The sequence below is a fragment of the Mus caroli genome, unplaced genomic scaffold, assembly GCF_978045245.1.
Source record: "Mus caroli unplaced genomic scaffold, Mus_caroli_1 scaffold_6, whole genome shotgun sequence".
NCBI lineage: Eukaryota > Metazoa > Chordata > Mammalia > Rodentia > Muridae > Mus > Mus caroli.
In genome coordinates, this window is record NW_028227261.1 from 93067090 (window position 1) to 93084571 (window position 17482).

The 17482-nt window shown below is 51.1% G+C and overlaps 1 protein-coding gene across 5 annotated transcripts in view; it reads right to left on the minus strand.

Moving 5' to 3' along the window:
- The window catches only part of Rgs3 (regulator of G protein signaling 3), a 138679-nt gene that overhangs the window by 20191 nt on the left and 101006 nt on the right, over positions 1-17482 (minus strand). The window contains exon 1 of one of the 5 annotated variants that reach the window (XM_029476133.2): positions 8673-8926. The exons of 3 other annotated variants lie outside the window; for them this stretch is intronic. The gene's annotated coding sequence lies outside the window, so the exon portion shown is untranslated. Of the gene's footprint in view, positions 1-8476; positions 8636-8672; positions 8927-17482 lie in introns of those variants that run through there. One more of the 5 variants, XM_021159587.3, reaches the window with a different exon arrangement.

Sequence of the window (17482 nt, forward strand, 5' to 3'; positions counted from 1 at the left end):
TTGCTGGAAGTGACTGGAACATAAGCAAAGGTGGGTCATGGTGTCTGGTGAGCAGTGGAGCTCCACCAACAAACAATCCCCAATCCCACCGTGGTCAGCCTGACCCATTCCCGCTATCTCTACAGCCGTCTTCCTGACCCCTCCAGAGCTAAGTGGACACTATTTTCAGGGGGAAGACTCTAGTTCCTGCGGGGCCATCACCAGTGCCCTAAGCGGTCTCCAACTGCAGCAGTCTCCTGTCCTAGCCCATTCCATTTCCATCCTCTCCCCTAAGTGCCCTGCCTGCCTCTCTGGCTACCTCTAAGCGTCCACGGCCCCTGAGGTCGAACCAGATAGTGAGAGACTGACCTGATCCTTCACCTGCGTTTCTCCCCCCAGAGACCTGGCACCTCCAGAGCAGGGGTGGATCCTTGCTGGTCTTTGGCACTAGTGCCTGGCACAGGTCTTGGCATGTGGCTAGGCTCTGGAGGCCTTTGCTGAGTAACTCTGAGGGGTGAGGGTAGGAAGTGAGATAGGGCTCCAAACTCATGAGCCAAAGCAGAGCCACAAAGACAGCACAGGGGAGGCCCTGACGAGGAGGCCTAGAGCTGCCTAGGGCCCTGCAGTCAGGGCATCTGAGGGATCAAGGGGCTCACAAGGACACATAGGAAAAGGATCTGAGGCACTCACATGTATACCATGACATACAGACACCAACACACACACACACACACACACACACACACATACTTCAACACCTTCTCTTTCTGTTACCCCCATCATGGTCTTTCCTGCCCTCTTTTGCTTCCTTTCTTTCTCTCTTACTTCCAAGGATGCTTCCCGAGTGCGCCTGGCGCAGGTATTATACGGGGCAATAGTGAGTAGTGTCACAGGCAGGGGTCTGCCCTGGCTCCAAGTGACTGGTCCGAGAAGGGCAGGAATCTGAGCCACATACCTAGAAACTCTTCTAAACCGCGGCCTTCCCAGTGCCCACTCCAAATAAGGCTAGCCTGCACCAGCCTACTCTAAGTCTGTCAACCAGGATAAAAATGCTCTGCCATGCTGAGAAGACCCCGGGGAAGAACACCAACAACATCGTGGCCATGTGGCTGGCAACTGAGATGGGGCAGGGAGGTTGGGGCTGATGCCCATCTCCTAGTCATATGCTCAAGTCACATGCTGTAGGGTACGTGGAGGCAGGGCCTGGGGCACAGCAGTGTGCGGCATGCAGTGTGCCCTCTGCTCACAGGAGGGCATCACGGGCCAACGCTAAACCACATCTCACTAGTGAACAGGGAGCACTCTGAGAGCCAGGAATGACAGGGCAGCAGGTCATTGTGGTAAGGAGGAAGAGCAAATCCCCTTTGCACTTCCTCTACGATCAGTGCCTGTGTAGGACCTCTTTAAAGGTTGGGGCTGCCTTGGGTGTGAAGCATCGTGACTCAGAGGCTGAGTCCCCACATCCTGGCAGTGCTTGGAGACAATCCACGTGAAGTACGGCAGGGCATGGGCCTGACTTAGCACAGGTGCTCAGTATGCACCCACAAATCCTGCAGAGTCCTGTTCTCAGTCCTATCAGTATCATCAGTATCAGCATCACTGACACTGTCAGCTCGTGCCCCTGCAACTAGTTCTGAGACAGAGTCCTTAACATATCCTAACCCTTCTAACAGCCTAGAAAAGGAATATTTGCAGCTACTTAGCTCAAAGCAGGAAACTGAGGCTTGTACCAAAGGCCCAGAATCTCAGGAGGGGGCCAGTCTATACACCCTAGATTTCTCCTTGGTTTTGCCATTTGAGTTCCCTATGAGACCTAGGCCAAGTCACTCCTCTGCTAGGTACCATTCTCCCAGGATGTCTGTCTGCTCCGAGCGATCAGATCTTGGCCTGAGGCTTCTGTGAAGGCTGAAGGAAAGAGGAGTAGGTCTGCCCACTTTCCAGGACACCTGCCTTCTCTGTCTGCATTGCTCCGCCACCTGTAGGGCCTGCAGCACCAGGGCCTCTGGTGAGCAATACCTCAGGCAATAGAAGGCCTGGAGTGCACAACTGGACATTAGCTTCAGATGCAGCCCTCCAGCTGCAGGTCACCCTGACAGATCCTCAGGCATACCTGCTCACACGGTTGAGTCCCAACATGCGCCACATCTCTGGGAGGGGTGATGCTGAGCTGGGTTGGGTTGGGTCTGCTGCAAACTCATCTCCTAGCTATGCCTGTTGTGAGACTCTTGCTCCCTGAGTCTCACAGAAATCCGAGGAAACCATTCTTCTGTTTCAAAGCCTCCAAGCCCCTTGAGGCAGCTAAATCGGCTGATGCTCAAGTGCTCCACACAAAATGGTGTGTGCGCTTTCCCACAGACAGCACCAATAACGCATCTCCTCTTCCCCAGCGCCACAGCCCCGCAGCCAGCCCAATCTATTTACAGTACTGCAGACGCACACGCTCTCTCTGGTGCTCTACACCTGAGCTCACAATGCCGCTCCTGTGCTCCAGCGACAGGAACACCGGCACCTCCCCGTCAACCTGAGCGGCTGCCTCCATCCTTCCAAAGCTCGACCCACCCTGTCACAGGTCTGCATTTGGTCCTGACTTCTGACAGGGTGACAATGTCCCACAGTGAGAAAGGACAGTCACTTTGATACGTTGAGCATCTCCTCTGGGAAGATGAATCTGGACTTCTGCATCATGCTGTGCAGAAAAATCTATTGCAGATGGGTTTCAGGCTTAAAAAATGAAACATACAATGAGTAAAACTTCAGAAGATCCGCCATAGCTGCGGGATTTGGGTCTGCAGGGTCAGCCAACCACACAGGTCAAAAATTCAAAAAAAATTTTTTTTTCATCTGTAGGGAAAACGTATAGACTTTTCTTCTGTGTCATTATCCCCAGGATAATATTGTATAACAACAGTTCATAATAAATAAAACCTACTGATGTCTACACAGATTGGGTAACTGATGGCATCTGACCCTTACAGCGCCCAAGGATTCACATTGTTTTGGGATTTATTTATATTTAATTTTTTGAATGTGTACATATGTGTGGTGTGAGTCTGTGCGTGGGGGGGGGGGTACACATGAGTTTGAGTGAACAGTCACATGTGGGTGTGTGGAGGACCAAAGCTGACACTGTTGGGGAGCAACTTCTCAGCTGTTCTTTACGTGATCTATCAAGGCATGGTCTCTCTCTCTCTCTCTGAACTTGGAGCTTATTTTAAAAGAAGGAAAAGTTAACAGATTGGATTGTATTTAAATTGAGAACCCCTTTTCTTCAAATATTCCCTTACACTAATCATAATCATCGTCATCATAACAACAACAATAATAATAAAGTAATAACACCCCAGACCCGGGAATATATTCTCAGTGTGTTTAGATAATAAGGAACACACATCCAGAATAATTTTTTTAAGCTCCCACAAACCTGTAGGGAGGGGAGAAAGAGCCAATAGGAAAGAGAGGAAAAGGCTTGAAAGGGTGGGCACTTTGCTGGCGGGGGTTTTCCAAATGGTTATCCAAATGATGAATTAGCATATGTAAAGGCTCACCACCTAATGAGTCATCAAGGAAATGTAAATTAAAACCAATTAGACATCACCACATCTGAGACCTGATACAGGGTTGCTGAGCACAGGGGGGCAACGTACTGCCACACGCGGCCTGAAAGCGGATGTGCTGATGTCACTTTGGGAAATTGTGATGGCGTCTACTCAGGCTAATTATACACAGCACTATGAGTCAGTTATTGCAAACTGGAGGTATATCTAAGAAAAGACGGATGCACTTCCAAAGACGCGTTCAAGGAGGTCCCTGCAAAACTATTCACCAAGGCCTGGAACTAGAAATACCCAAAACACTTGTCAGAGGTGGAATAGCGGGTAAACTGAGGCAGACATATAGAGACACACACTAAATAGTAACAGGATGAACAAACTAAGAACCCTGAAACGACGTGCTGATGAATCACCGGGGAAAGACTGAAGGAAAGAAGTCAGCGTGAAAGCTACTCAAGGGTTCTATTTATACAGAGTCCAAGGTAGGCGAGTGGTCAGCGAGAGAAGTCAGGGCCACTGTGACTAAAGGGCACACTGAAACACTCCCAGTGTACAGCTGGAGATGCTTTCCTTATGGACCCGAATGGGTGTTCATCTGGTGAAAAGCCACGAGCTGCATTCTTGTCATCTTTCTCCACTACACCAGGCTTCCACTTAAAAGTTCGCTTTAAAGGCTAAGGAGGGTCCTCAACGGTGACCTCTCTGCCAGACAGCAGCTCTGTGCCCTGTGAGCTGGCCACCTTTTATAAACGTCTCTAACACATTCCCACTTACGCTCCTTCAAAAAGCTGCTGCCTATGCGCCCGTTACCTTCTGTGTCAGTCCCCCTGTCTGAAGTACCTCGCCTACAGGACTGTATTTAGCAACAGCCACCTATGAGATGAGACATCTGGTCCTCTGTGAGATGACCTGGAATCCACAGGCTTGAATCCTCCTCATCCAAGAGTCTCACATTTGCATCTCATTTGGCCGGTAAGGTTGACCACTGTCAGAGAAACCCCAGGCAGGAGAGACGCACACTGTGAAGTGAGGTCACTGCCCTTAAGTCCGCACCCCTACAGCCTCTGGAGGTAAGGTGGAGCAGGTGGCTGGGGTTGGGGGTAATGTGCACGCCCAGGTGAAAATCACATCTACACAGAAAAGAAGTCGAGACATGAGGATGGACTCCTGCTCTGTGGCCGAGTACACATGTGCACAGACAGACAGACAGCCTCACTCCTGTAGGAAGCATCACTGAGAGGCCCAGGCTATGCCAGATGCTTCTCATGGGCACCAACAGTGGGCCACCCCCACAGCCGTCTCACTACCCCGTAACTCCCCAGCCTGAGATCACAGATTGAGTCTTTTACCATGATACCTCCAGGCCCCAGAAAGGGGATGTTGCACAAAGGTACTTAATGGGCATGACAGGAACAGAGGGGGAAGTGAGAATTGAAAGAGACAGGGAGGGAGGGAGAGAAGGGAAGGAAGGAAGAAGACAGGCAAAAAGAACAGAACCAAGTTGCTATTTGGATCAACTATAAACTATACTCTCTTCAGTGAAGTGTTGTGTCCTGACAAGACACCAGTTACAATCTGAGGTACCTTCCATTCTGGGGCCCCTTCCCTAACTTCCTTGTCTCAAGGCTCCTGCCAGCCTTTTGCCCCTGGAGGCTCTGCACAGCTTTTCCTCTGTCCTTCATGCCCCCTCCCTCTCTGCCACCTGTTTTCCAGGTGCTGCTTTCAGACCAAGACAAGTAAAACAGGGCAGATGGCAGATGTTCTACCCAGTCCCCTGTAACTCACCACTCTGCCCATTTTCCTAAACTGGGAGCCTGGTTAAGTTCTAAGGCTTCAGCTTGGGCCATTGTGCCCAGAAGGGAGAGACCTTGGGCCATCTGGGGTAGAGGGTACAGTCCACACCTCTGATGTTATGATCCAGACCACCATCAGAGAGAAGAGAGCACCAGGGAGACTTTCTCCCCATGTCTCAGTGGTGCATTCCCCCTCCACCCCACTTTGCTGACCAGTGGTTTTGTGGAGGGGGATGGGATGGTGGGGAGGGTTTAGGGCATCAGCTCCCTGGAACTGCGCCCAGCTGGCCTGCTGCAAGTGGCTCCGGCCTCCCTGGGCTTAGGGGGCTGAGCCTTATGCAGCCTTGTTTACCCCTGAGAGGAATGATGGTTCTCCCTGAGCAATGACATCTTGGAAACGGACAGACTCCACAAACAACAACAAACCTCCCTGGGCTGCCGCTTGCGCTTGCACGAGAAGGCTTCTAACCCAGAGGCGCCTGAGTAAGAGGCAGAAAGGCCACAGGCTGCTTCTCAGCTGAGCCTTGCCTTGACCACGGCTCTTGGACCTAAGTCTGCAGAGAAACAGTGAACCCAGTGGCTGGAACATGCCTAGCAATATCTGATCCAGTTCCTTTGCTCCAAAGGGGAAACTGAGCTAGAAACACAGGTGAATCTATGCCCAAGCTTCACAGATCAGGAATGAGAAGCAACTGGGTCTCTTGGGCTTTCTCTGCCAGGCACATTGCTTTTCAGTCAGTGAGCCCACGGGCCCAAAAGGGGTACTGATGGAGTGCGAGAGAGAGAGAGAGAGAGAGAGAGAGAGAAGTGTGCTCCAAGATGAAGTTCATATACCCTGAGATACGCAACAGGGAGAGGCTTGGGCTGAGCAACCAGAGTCCTAGGTTCCGTGTAACTTCGGGTGAAAAGTCTCCTCTCTCCCTCAATCCCTTCTCTATCCAGAAGGTAATCAGAATCCATCAGCTCCAGATGCTCAGAGAACAAATAGGAAGCAGTGTTTGTGTCTTCTGAGAGAGCCAGGCAGACCCTCTGGTGGAAGACTTAGTGTTCAAGATCTAGCCCAAGTAATGACAGCTCCAAAGGGGTCCAAGAAGCTGAGCTGCAAGCCCCCGTAGTCTGTGCAAACGACCATGAGTGTTACAATAGATCCATCCAGGGCTCCACCTTCTACCATTGATGGCCAGACTATGGTATGGTCACCACCCAGCACAGTATGACCCCCTGAATAGGCTCTTTCTATGGCTTCAGGTAGGCTAAAGTCAAAACTCTCTCTGCCTCACTTCCCAGCAAACCCAGCCTTCAACTCCTTTGGTCCCCCTAATATCACACTGATGTGTAGAGGCTAGGGATCCACCTAAGGAACTGATGGCCAGGTCCTCTCCTGGCAGTGCCCACCCACTCTCTTGCCAGACACAGAGCTAGGATGGACAGTCTGAGTTGACCTGGACAGCAAAACATGGCCTTGGGTAGGGGAGGGCAGGGAAAGACCTACCCTAACTTATGAGGGCATCTCAACACCTCTCTCCAACCACGCCCTAGGAAAAAGCTGGGCTTGTGGGTGACTAAGGGATGAATAATCCCCATATCCTGCATAAATAGGACACAAGCAGCCACCAGAGATGCCACCAGCAGCAGACAGATGTATTCACTCCAGGTATGAAAGTTAGGTGCAATTAAGACCTAGAGAGAACAGAAAAGAGGGGCTGGCTCTCTGGGCCGAGGAGACAGCAATGCATGAAAACTGGGAAGAGAGGCAGGCAAGCTGGGAAGGACCGTTCTTTCATTGGTAACTAGTACCTACGGTCAGGAGCCTAATGGACCATCCTGGCTCAAAGCTGAGAGCTCCCGACAAGGACTTGCTGTCTCGATGGCCTCCATCTTCACTGTGTTCCTGTTTCTCAGAGGCCAAGTTGGGCCCGAGTATGCCCCATCCTGCAACTTGGCTCCCTGGAGGCTCCCAACCCTGAGCTAAACCATGCCACATGCTAGAGCTGAGGAAGAGAGGTGGCCCTTGGCTGGGTACAGAGGACTCAGAGGGCCTGGGTGGAAACTTTGACTCTGGCTGAGATCCTGCCAGCGTCAGAGGAGCAAGCCACTGCAGTTCTTGCTTTGGTGGTGTGCAACCATTCCAGCCACCATAACAGGGAGGAAAGTGCTCATAGCACAGAGCCAGAGGCCATCGGGATGGGAAACAGTTCTCCAGAGTGGCTGAGGGGCCTGGTGGCCACACACTAAGTCAGGAGGCTTGAACAAATAATGCCAGACTCCCAGTGGGATCCTGTAGCTCAGGGCTAGATAATTCCCACGTGCTCTGTCTTCTCCCTGTTCTGGAAGGCAGAGGTTCCCAATCCTGGTTTGGCTCAGACATAGACCTGCTGCTTGAACTTAGCCAAGGCTTTCCCCCTCTCTGGACTCAGAGTACCCTTCTAGTCCAAGATTTAGAGTTCTTTTGGGACAGAGTAAAGACATGGACCCTGCCAAGTTGGGAACTGATCTCTACCTGCCCTTATAGGGGCTAGCTCTGAGAGTGAGTGGTCTCAGCTGAAGCCAAGGCAGCAGGTGCAGGCTCTTCCCTTGGCAAGCATGGAGGGGGGGGGGGGGGACAGGGGGAGGCTTTGAGCTCATGGGGCACACAGCAAGCCTGCTTTTGTTTCCAGATCTTGGAGACAAGCATTAACGCCCCAAGACCAGCTTAGGAGTCCAGCTCTTCCCCAGCCAGGGGGTCTACATAAGAACTGCCATCCCCGGAGCCTGGTGTGTAACCAGCATCCCTGACACAATAGTCAATCCTGCTGGCTAAGCACTCCGTTCCCACATAGTGTCCCAACTATTCACCAAACATTCCTAGTCTCTCCTAGAAAGAAAAGCTAGCTGGCCTCTATGAAACAAGAGAAACAGCTCACAGTGGAAGCTTGCCCCCTACCCCTGCCCCCTACCACCCCTTTAGACAGACAGACGGACAGACAGTTACACACACACAGATACACACACACACACACACAGAACAGAACCGGTTTAGTTGCAAGATGTCTCTCAATGGCTGCCCTAGGGAAGGAACAATAGAAATAGGGACATGGGATGTCTTGAACAAGACCACCTTCCTACTGCCCAACACCACCACCACACTCACACCTTTGTCATCAAGGCACCTACCCAGTACACTCCAGCAAGGACCCAGGCAACTCCTAGCTGCTGCAGCTCCTGCCGGCCACCCGCCGCGGGGCTCCACCCGGCTCCTCCCGAGGGCGGGCGGCGGGCGAGCGGGCGGGCGGGCAGCCGGCCGTGTCAAGCGGCTGCCTTCCCCAGACAGAGAGCTCCTTTGTGTCAGTAGAGCTATTTATGGACTTACCCAAGTTCCCCAGAGGAGCGGTACCTGCTGGGAAAAGCAGAACCAAATGACCAGGTTCCACCTCCCACATGGAGGTAGCGTTTTCTTCTTCTTCTTCTTTTTTTTTTTTCAAAATCCTTGCATCACCCGCCCCTCCTCTTCTTCCTCCTCCTACTTCTCCTCCTCCTTCTTCGAGCGCCCTTCCCAAACACAACACACACCCTGTTCAGACGGCCGCTGCCACTCAGAAGAGAGGCTTGGCTCTCTTGCTTCCATCAAATAGAAAAGTCTGTGATTTTCCCAAACCACTTCCCCACACCCCACACCCCCACCTCCCACCCCTGCCCCAAGGATGTGGCAAGGAAGAGAGTCCTCCGCTGGCCAATCCTTTAGCAGAAAGTGCGCACTAGTTGGAGCGTGGCTTGAACTCTCAACTAAAATCGCCATCCCTGGGTCCCTTGCTGCCCATTCCCAGGTCCCCAGCTGGTCTCTAAAACACGAAGCTAGAGGAAGGCGCGCCTATCCTTCTGGGCAGAACCCCTAACCCTGAGCCCCATACACATGCTCCCAGCTGAGGCTGCCACTCCCTAGCAAGACCCAGCCAATCATCAAGGCTCCTCTGTCACACCCCCACCCTATACTGCTCTGTCTCAGTGAGTAGCTGCTGTTGAACTCAGGGCTTACACGCAGGGCAGCTGACTGAGAACGCAGCTGCACTCGGGGTCAGGGAGTGGTACCTTTGGCCTTTCTGCCTTTGTCCAGCACAGCTGGAAATGCATGTCTTTATTTGGCACCCGGTGTACCAAACTCTCAGGAATCTGAGCTAGACAGAGGACTTGAACTTCCTCCCCAAAGGACCAAAACGTGCCCATCACAGCAACCAAAGGTGGGCCGGGGGGGGGGGGGGGATGTGGACTCAAAGTAACAAAGCTGGCCAATTCTAGCTCAACCCAAGTGGGTCAGGTCTCCCTGCGTAAGTCCTTTCCTCCCTCTGAGCCTCGATTTCCTCATCTGCAGAATGGGGGTGAAGAAAGCTGCCCATCTTCCGAAGACTGTTTCAAGAGCTGTCTGTAGGCTCCCCTCTTTTGAAGACAGACTCTGCCCCCAGGCCCTGGACTTGCAGCTTTGCCTGCTTTGGTTCATCTCATCTTCGCATGGATCTTGAATGGTGGCGGGTCTCCTACCCTCCTTACACAGGAAGAATCCTGGGTGTGGAGTTGCTCACAGATGATCAGCTCAGTGAGTATAGGGACAAGGATTGGAGACTCTGAGGTGCCCAATTTTCCCTAGGGTGCTTGCCCACGACTGCAGGCTCTGCCCTAACGCTAGACCCGAAAGCTTGGCTGTGCTGTCTTGTGTGGGCAGTGCTCCCGGGATGCTTCTCTCATCTTAGCAGGAAGCTCCTAGGACTACAGCTCAGAAAGAATGGGACAGAAGGAGCCCTGCCTTCTTGTCTTCTCTTTGACTAGAACAGAGCATAGTATGCTGTCCTGACCTCTCCCTCTCCCTAAAGGTGTCTCTTACTGTGGCCCAGCCTATCCCCAGCCCCTCTCTGCCTCTACCTGCTCGTCTGTGTCTCTTCCACCCACAAGCACACGAAGCTCGTGGTTATGTGGATACCCTTAGCCAGGTCAATGGTGCAGAACACCCTTTGTGGGGACTGGTTACTTAAAAGCTGTACTCAGTGCTCATCTTATGGGGAGTAGAAGGAGCCAAGGCCTTTCTTGCAGATGACACAGGTGAGAGGCTCTGCACTCAAAAAAAGCTGACATCCAGTGTGGGAGATGGATGGCAGCCATCAAGTGAAGGAGGCCAGAATTAGACATTGTGTTATGAGGGGCAACATGGCTCTGCCAACCGAGGACACTAGGGCCAGAACACATTGATAATGTGCTAAACTGTGGCATACAGGGGAAGGAGTGGAGCCCTCGGGGAGCCAGCCAAACCAGGCTGGAGAGCATCTAGTACCTAGGGATCCTGGGGAAGCCACTGCCTCTACTGCCTCTTGCCTCTCCATTACCCGGATACCAACAGCAGAACCAATGCCCTCCTCACAGTACAGCCTAGCACAGGACTAGAAAGTCAATGTGGCCAAGCTACTTTTGCTGGAGAGCCAGCCCTTGGGGATCCTTTGCCATCTCTTCCCCACGTATAGCCAGTGAAAGGGAGGTAGAGAGGGGAGGGCTGACTTTCCCAGGGAAACAGAGCAACTTTGTGGCTAGGCTAGGAGAGGGGGTTTCTGTCTAGTGATCCATCCACTGTAGCCCAGGGCTTATCAGCCTTACATGTAAGGGGGGAGAACACAGGGAACAGTGACATCTAGGTGGCCCATGGGCACTCAGGACCCAGCCCAGTTCCATTTGCTGATCTACATATTTTATATGCTAAATATTCATTTGACGTCCGGTGTCAGCACTGTCACTGGTGTGAGCCCTTCTGAATGATTCACTAAACCCTCGGGACCTTATCAGATATGAGTTCTAATATCCCCATTTCACAGATGAGTGAGCAGAGATTAAGAAGTCTGCCAAGGGGGTTCAATAGCAGGGGCAGAGCAACAACCCAGCCCTATACACTTTTCCACCGTGTCCCACAGGCAAATTCTCTGAGAGCCCAAGAACAGGCCCACTTCCGAGCCATAGAGAGAAGCCAATAGCAGCAGATCCCAAGGCCAGAACCAGGGAGACTCAACAAGAACCCACCTCCCATTTAGGAAAGGCAGGGTCCCCAAGCTCCAGGGAAACCCTTAGTGATGTGCAGCAGGGCCCAGAGGATATTTAGCATACTGACAGACCCAGTATGCTGCCTCCTGCAACACTCACTGCAGTAAAGCTCTGTGTATCTTCCTCCCAGTCACTGTGTTACACTCTGCTTATCACAGTCTGTGTTCCCAAGATCCTCTCAAGAGCCATGTGCATTAGAAGCCCTTGTCCCTACAGATTCTGTCTGGAGGAGGCAAGATCTTGACAATGTCATTTGAACATGCTCACACTAAGTCAAGCTCGGTGCATGCTGGCCCACTTAGGGAGTTCTGGGCTGTAACTCACTGGGGGCTCACAGTCCAGGCGTCTACTGACTCTGTGCAGAAAGGCCTTCCCTATCATGGGGGTCAGCAGAGAAACTTTAATGTGTTGTTTCAATCCTGCTGAGTCTCTGTTTCAGAGCCTTCACCATGTATCTCTTCTTCCACCCATTTTGCCTGTGGCATGTGTCCTCCAAACAAGGCATCCGTAACCAGGAAGAGCAGGTACAAGGCTTTGTAAGCAGTAGGAGAGGATGTGACCTGCCCTGCTGTTCAGGCCCTAGAGGCAAGCACACGGCAGGCCAGCCCCTGCCTGTAGCATCAGTGCCTACATTTGTCACACCCACTGCTCCGGCCTACGTGGAACAGGTTGTTTCTGTGCCTACTCCTTGGGAGGGCTGGTGTCAACAGAAGTTCAAGGTGATCATATCTGTTGAGGGATAATGGGCGGGCCTAAGAGTTGTTGGAGCAGACTGACAGCTAGCTGTCCATCATGAGTGTTCATGGACAGCAGGCTGTGAGTATCTTGCACTTCTGAGGGGCCAAGGAAAGTGACATGGTGTGACCTGAAGTTCCAAGGAAGGGGTGGGGGAAGAGAAAGAGAGAGAGAGAGAGAGAGAGAGAAAGAGAGAGTCCTTATTCATGTTAAAGACTCTACAAGGCTGATGACTGACTAGAATTCCCACAAGTGTGAAGACTGCTGTAGCCCTGAAGCTGAATTATCTTGGGCTATTGTTCCTCCCCTTGACAGCCATCCATTGTCCACATGTCTACAGTTAAAAGTTTGTTTCAGGTGAGGCCTTTCGGAATGTACTATAACAGATTACTGGCTCCTACCATCTTAAAGGTTTTTCAGTAACCTACCTATCTGAGGTTCTTCTAACCCACGAATTTGAAAAGAACTTTGATTTATGACTTTGTTCTTTTACTGGAGGAAAAAAACTGACCAAACAAACCCAACAACAACAACAATAACCCACTTCATTAAACTGTATTTGGGGCAACCTAAATCTGTTTTCTCAGACCCTGGTCATTCATTTTTGGTTCCAGAATCAACTCCCTGGAGCCTGCTCTGACACAGAAGCCGGTTTGGTGTTCAGTCCAGGCAGTTGCTCTGAGACCCAGGCTCCTTATTGCCTGTTCTGTCTCCAGCTCATGCTTTCTACACGTCTGCTTTGCCATCCCTTCTTCCTCAAGCACCCCAAGCACCATACCAGACTCTGCCCTGCTCAGGACGACAGTGTCCCCAGCCACAGAAGCAAGCAGCCCATAGGCTTTCAGTAGGAGGCCAAGGGTCATCCCTGGAGTACTGCCACCAGCCCCAGCAAGCTTCTGCATCCTGCCTAGAACATGCTTTGCTGTCACATGCATAGTGCTGGCCTGACCTTGGGTGGCTGTCATGGCACGGCATGGCCAGGCACTGTGCCAACTCCCTCCCTGGCTCCACCCGAATCGTCCACAGGCGGGCCCGAGAGTTCAGAGTTTTAGGAGCAATCCTTGACCCACTCTGCTTCTGCCAGCTAAGGGGCAGGTTGTATCCTGACAGCCTGGGTTCCTGGGAAGTGTTCAGCTGCAGACTCAGCAACGAGGAGACCGGAGCATCTGAAGCTAGCTGCCAGGAGTAGTTCATTTCTACACTCCCCCGGGGGCCTGCCCACTGCTTGGACAATCAGGTTTGAGCTCAGGCTGTCCAAACATAAGGTCAGCAGAGGAGAGGCTACAATAACAGGACAACTTTACTGCTGCCTTCCCAATTGAAGGCGACACCCTCCTCTGAGCATCAATGGCTCTGTCTCCAAGAGGAGTGCTGGACTTGATCTAGGCCAGTCCACACAAAACCTAGTCTGCAGAAAGGCATGGTGGCCTGACTTCTCACTGGCCTGCAATGGGGTAAAGGAGGTAAAGGAGGGTTTGGAAAAACTCCCACAACAAGCTGTCATTGCCATATCTGAGCATGAACTCCGAGGGTACATCCCACTGAATGGAGGCCAGGCCAGGCCACACCCAGTGAGCATCCAACAGAAGGGAAAGGCCCTGCTTCATAGGGTCTAAGAGGCTCTGGTTTAAACAAGCCTTATTCTGGGAGAACTCACGAACTGAGCTCCACACTACCTCTACAGTTGGCCTTGTAAGCTTGTCGGTCATTAGAACTCCTCACTCTCTGTTGTGCCCAGGGCTCAGTGAACAGCGACATTCAACCATGGGCCTAAGCCAGTCCCCAGCACTAGCCCTCTCCCCAGCCCCTCCCTCCATCCATCAGTCGCCGAAACATGTTGGTCTCACCTCCTATCCGAGACAGTGCCTCCTCTCTGCACTAAGCTGCCATGGCCTCTCCTTGGCAGTGTGGAAGGGCAAGAGCTCCAAAAGGCTCCCGTTCCTTCCGCAGGTGGCCACTGTGAGCTCTCTACCACATGGACCCAGCCCCAGCCACTCCACTGCCCTTGGAACCAAGTTCAAAGTCCTTGTCACGGGGCTGGAGCGGGTGGCACCACAGCCTCACCCCAAACCCTGCTCCAGCCTTCTCTCCTGCTCCCTTCATCTTCCTCATTCCTGCATCTACAGTGGCCTGCTTTAAGGTCCTTATACAGAACACCCCTGTACTGGCTAGTTTTGTGTCAACTTGACACAGCTGGAGTTATCACAGAGAAAGGAGCTTCAGTTGAGGAAATGCCTCCATGAGATCCAACTGTAAGGCATTTTCTCAATTAGTGATCAAGGGGGAAAGGCCCCTTGTGGGTGGGACCATCTCTGGGCTGGTAGTCTTGGTTTTATAAGAAAGCAGGCTGAGCAAGCCAGGGGAAGCAAGCCAGTAAAGAACATCCCTCCATGGTCTCTGCATCAGCTCCCGCTTCCTGACCTGCTTGAGTTCCAGTCCTGACTTCCTTGGTGATGGTATGGAAGTGTAAGCCGAATAAACCCTTTCCTCCCCAACTTGCTTCTTGGTCATGATGCTTGTGCAGGAATAGAAACCCTGACTAAGGCAACCCTCTTACACCCCAAGTGCCTGCCTCCTCTCCTAATATCCTGGACCAGGTCAGCCAGATACTCTCAAGGAGCCCTTTGTCCCAACCAATGCTGATACCTTGCATACTATTCAGATTTGGATGGTGTCTGTCTCTCCTCCAACTTTCCTTCCACCATACTAGACTGACTGCTCTCTATGGTGATGAGGACTGTGCTGGCTGCCGGCTGAGGGTCTGCCTGACCAGCTTCCATTCACCCTTCTTTGGCATCAGAGAGCCTCCACTTGCCACGTCCATACTCAACTCTGGTGATTCACATGACTCCAGAGATGGGCCTATGAGCCAGGCCTCAAACAATCTGTCCACCCAACCTACATTCTTCAGTGACTGGGATGAGCACATGATCCCACATGGGCCAACGGGACTTGGACCTAGCACTGTTGTTGAAATCAAGGAGTCAAACCAGATGGTCATAATCTGACTCTCGGCCGGCGTTGGTGGTGCATGCCTTTAATCCCAGCACTCGGGAGTCAGAAGCAGGCGGATTTCTGAGTTCGAGGCCAGCCTGGTCTACAGAGTGAGTTCCAGGACAGCCAGAGCTATACAGAGAAACCCTGTCTCGAAAAAAAAACAAAACAAAAACAAAAACTGACTCTCCTGGAATCTTTACTGCCACCACTGAGGCAGTGAGCCAACAGGTAAGTAGGTAGAACCAAGCAGTGGAAAGGGTAAAACTGAACTTTGGTCAAGGTCCTGAGTCTAACCTACCATATACAAAACTTCTTTCCATCATCCAGGGGATCCCATCTGCAAGCTGTAGCTTATGGAGTAGGTTTGGGTCACTTGTAGAGGGTAAATTCCTGACTGATAGATCACTGGTAGTTAGCACACGAGGCACTCTAAAAGTGTTTGCTCATTCATTCAGTCACCCAACAAACATTCCGGAACAAGAAAGTGACTAGATTGCTTCTGCAGAAAGAGTCATCTTGGCTGCCATTTAGAGAGATGTCCACAGGGACAGGAGTGAAATGCGGGAGATTTGACAGAAGACCACGCAGGAGTCCCAGGAATGGAGACGATGCCTGAGAAGGGAGCCTGAGACAGAAAGAATGGATGACTCCCAACTCTAAATTCACCGGAGAACTTTTGACAGATGCATCCCTCTTCTTTAGGCCTCAGTATCCCTCAGCAATTCAGTCTGTCAATCTAGACTCCCAAATGTTTCCCTATGGGATGCAGAGTCAGCACTAGGCAGCACTGGGTCAGTCTCAGTTCTGAGGGTTGGGATTCAACAGGCAGGGAGGAGAGTACAGTAACCTCCCTGCTCCTTCATTTCTTAACTGTAAACAGGAATAAGAAAACAGCCTCTTCCCTCTCTTCTGTCCCACTTCCTCTCTTTGTCCCCACCCCCCCCCCCACCATGATGGACTGAACCCTCTGAAACTGTGAGCAAAACAAATCTCTCCTTCCTTACATCAACAACAATCCTAACCCAGTGCTATCTGTGGGATGCGAATGGGTACAACAGAGTTACTCTAACCTTTCACCCAGAGAAGGACAACTGAGCTGGTCCCAAGTTTGGCTTACTACCAAAAAAACTTCTTTGAATTTCAAAAAAAAAAAAAAAGTAATAAAGTTGGAATAAAAACAACAGTGCAAGACAGATTACACATTATGGCAGATGGAAGGTATGCTGTGTACTTAGCATCATTATTATTAATTACTTGCAGTAGAGATTTCAGGAAGTAGAAATTGAACACAGAACACCATTCCAAAGATATTTAATGAAAATGTTGGGTGTCTAGACTGAAATGGCTTCTGGAGTCAGTATGGGGGACTGTTGCCAAGGAGAACAAGTGCCTGAATTCTGGGGACACTGTGAATTCCAAAGATTGGGAAGAGAAATGCTGGTTGTTTTCACGAGGGGATTTGAGAGAGTCAAGTCAACAGTGCCCTTTGCACAACAGTAAAGACCACAAGACCAAAGAGTATGCTGGGGGTTCTTAGAAGAAAAGACTGTTGACCTAGCGTCCTCTAGTCAAGCTTGCTCTGACTCCAGCATAAGGCCAAACATTTCCAGCCTTATGAGAACCAAGAAAGTAGAATATCCACTGACTTGGGAAAATGCTTCAAGAAAGTTCTCTGCACAGTGACCGAAAGCCCAGAAGTCAAGGATAAGGTACTCTGATGGAGTACCATCAGAGATGGGCCAGCAAGGAAGTCACAAGTGTTTAGAGATTTCCTGATTGATGGCATAACCAAGGGCTAAGGGCGACTTAAAACTCAATAGAACTGGTGCTTTCAAGGTTGTGACAATCGGGAGCAATGGCTGCAAATAATTTCAACAGCATCTTGGGGCTGCAGAGGAAATCAAAGGGAATCCTGGGCCAGCTGACAGGCTTAGGATGGGTTGGAGGAAGGGAGAACAAACTATTTCAAACCATCCGGTGCCTGACACGGAGATATGTAAATGAAATCAGTGAGGCAAAATGCTAGTGAACTAAAGTCAAGGTGTAGAAGAACTTCCAAGAAAAGGGCAGTGTGCAAATGTCCGTATTATATAAAGGGCTCTTTGTGAATAAACAATTCAACTATAAACAACACGTCGGAAAAGAAAGTGGACAAAGGACTTGAAGAGACTACTGCCCTAAGAGGTGATTAAGTAACCAAAGGGCATGTAAATACATGTCCAGGAACTCCAGTAATCAAAGGGAGCCTTTTTTTTTTTTAATGGAATATAATAGGGGCTGGAGGAATGACTCAGAAGTTAAGAACACTTGTTGCTATCACAGCAGACTTGGCTTTGTTTCCTAGCACCCACATGGCAGTTCATAACCATCTGTAAC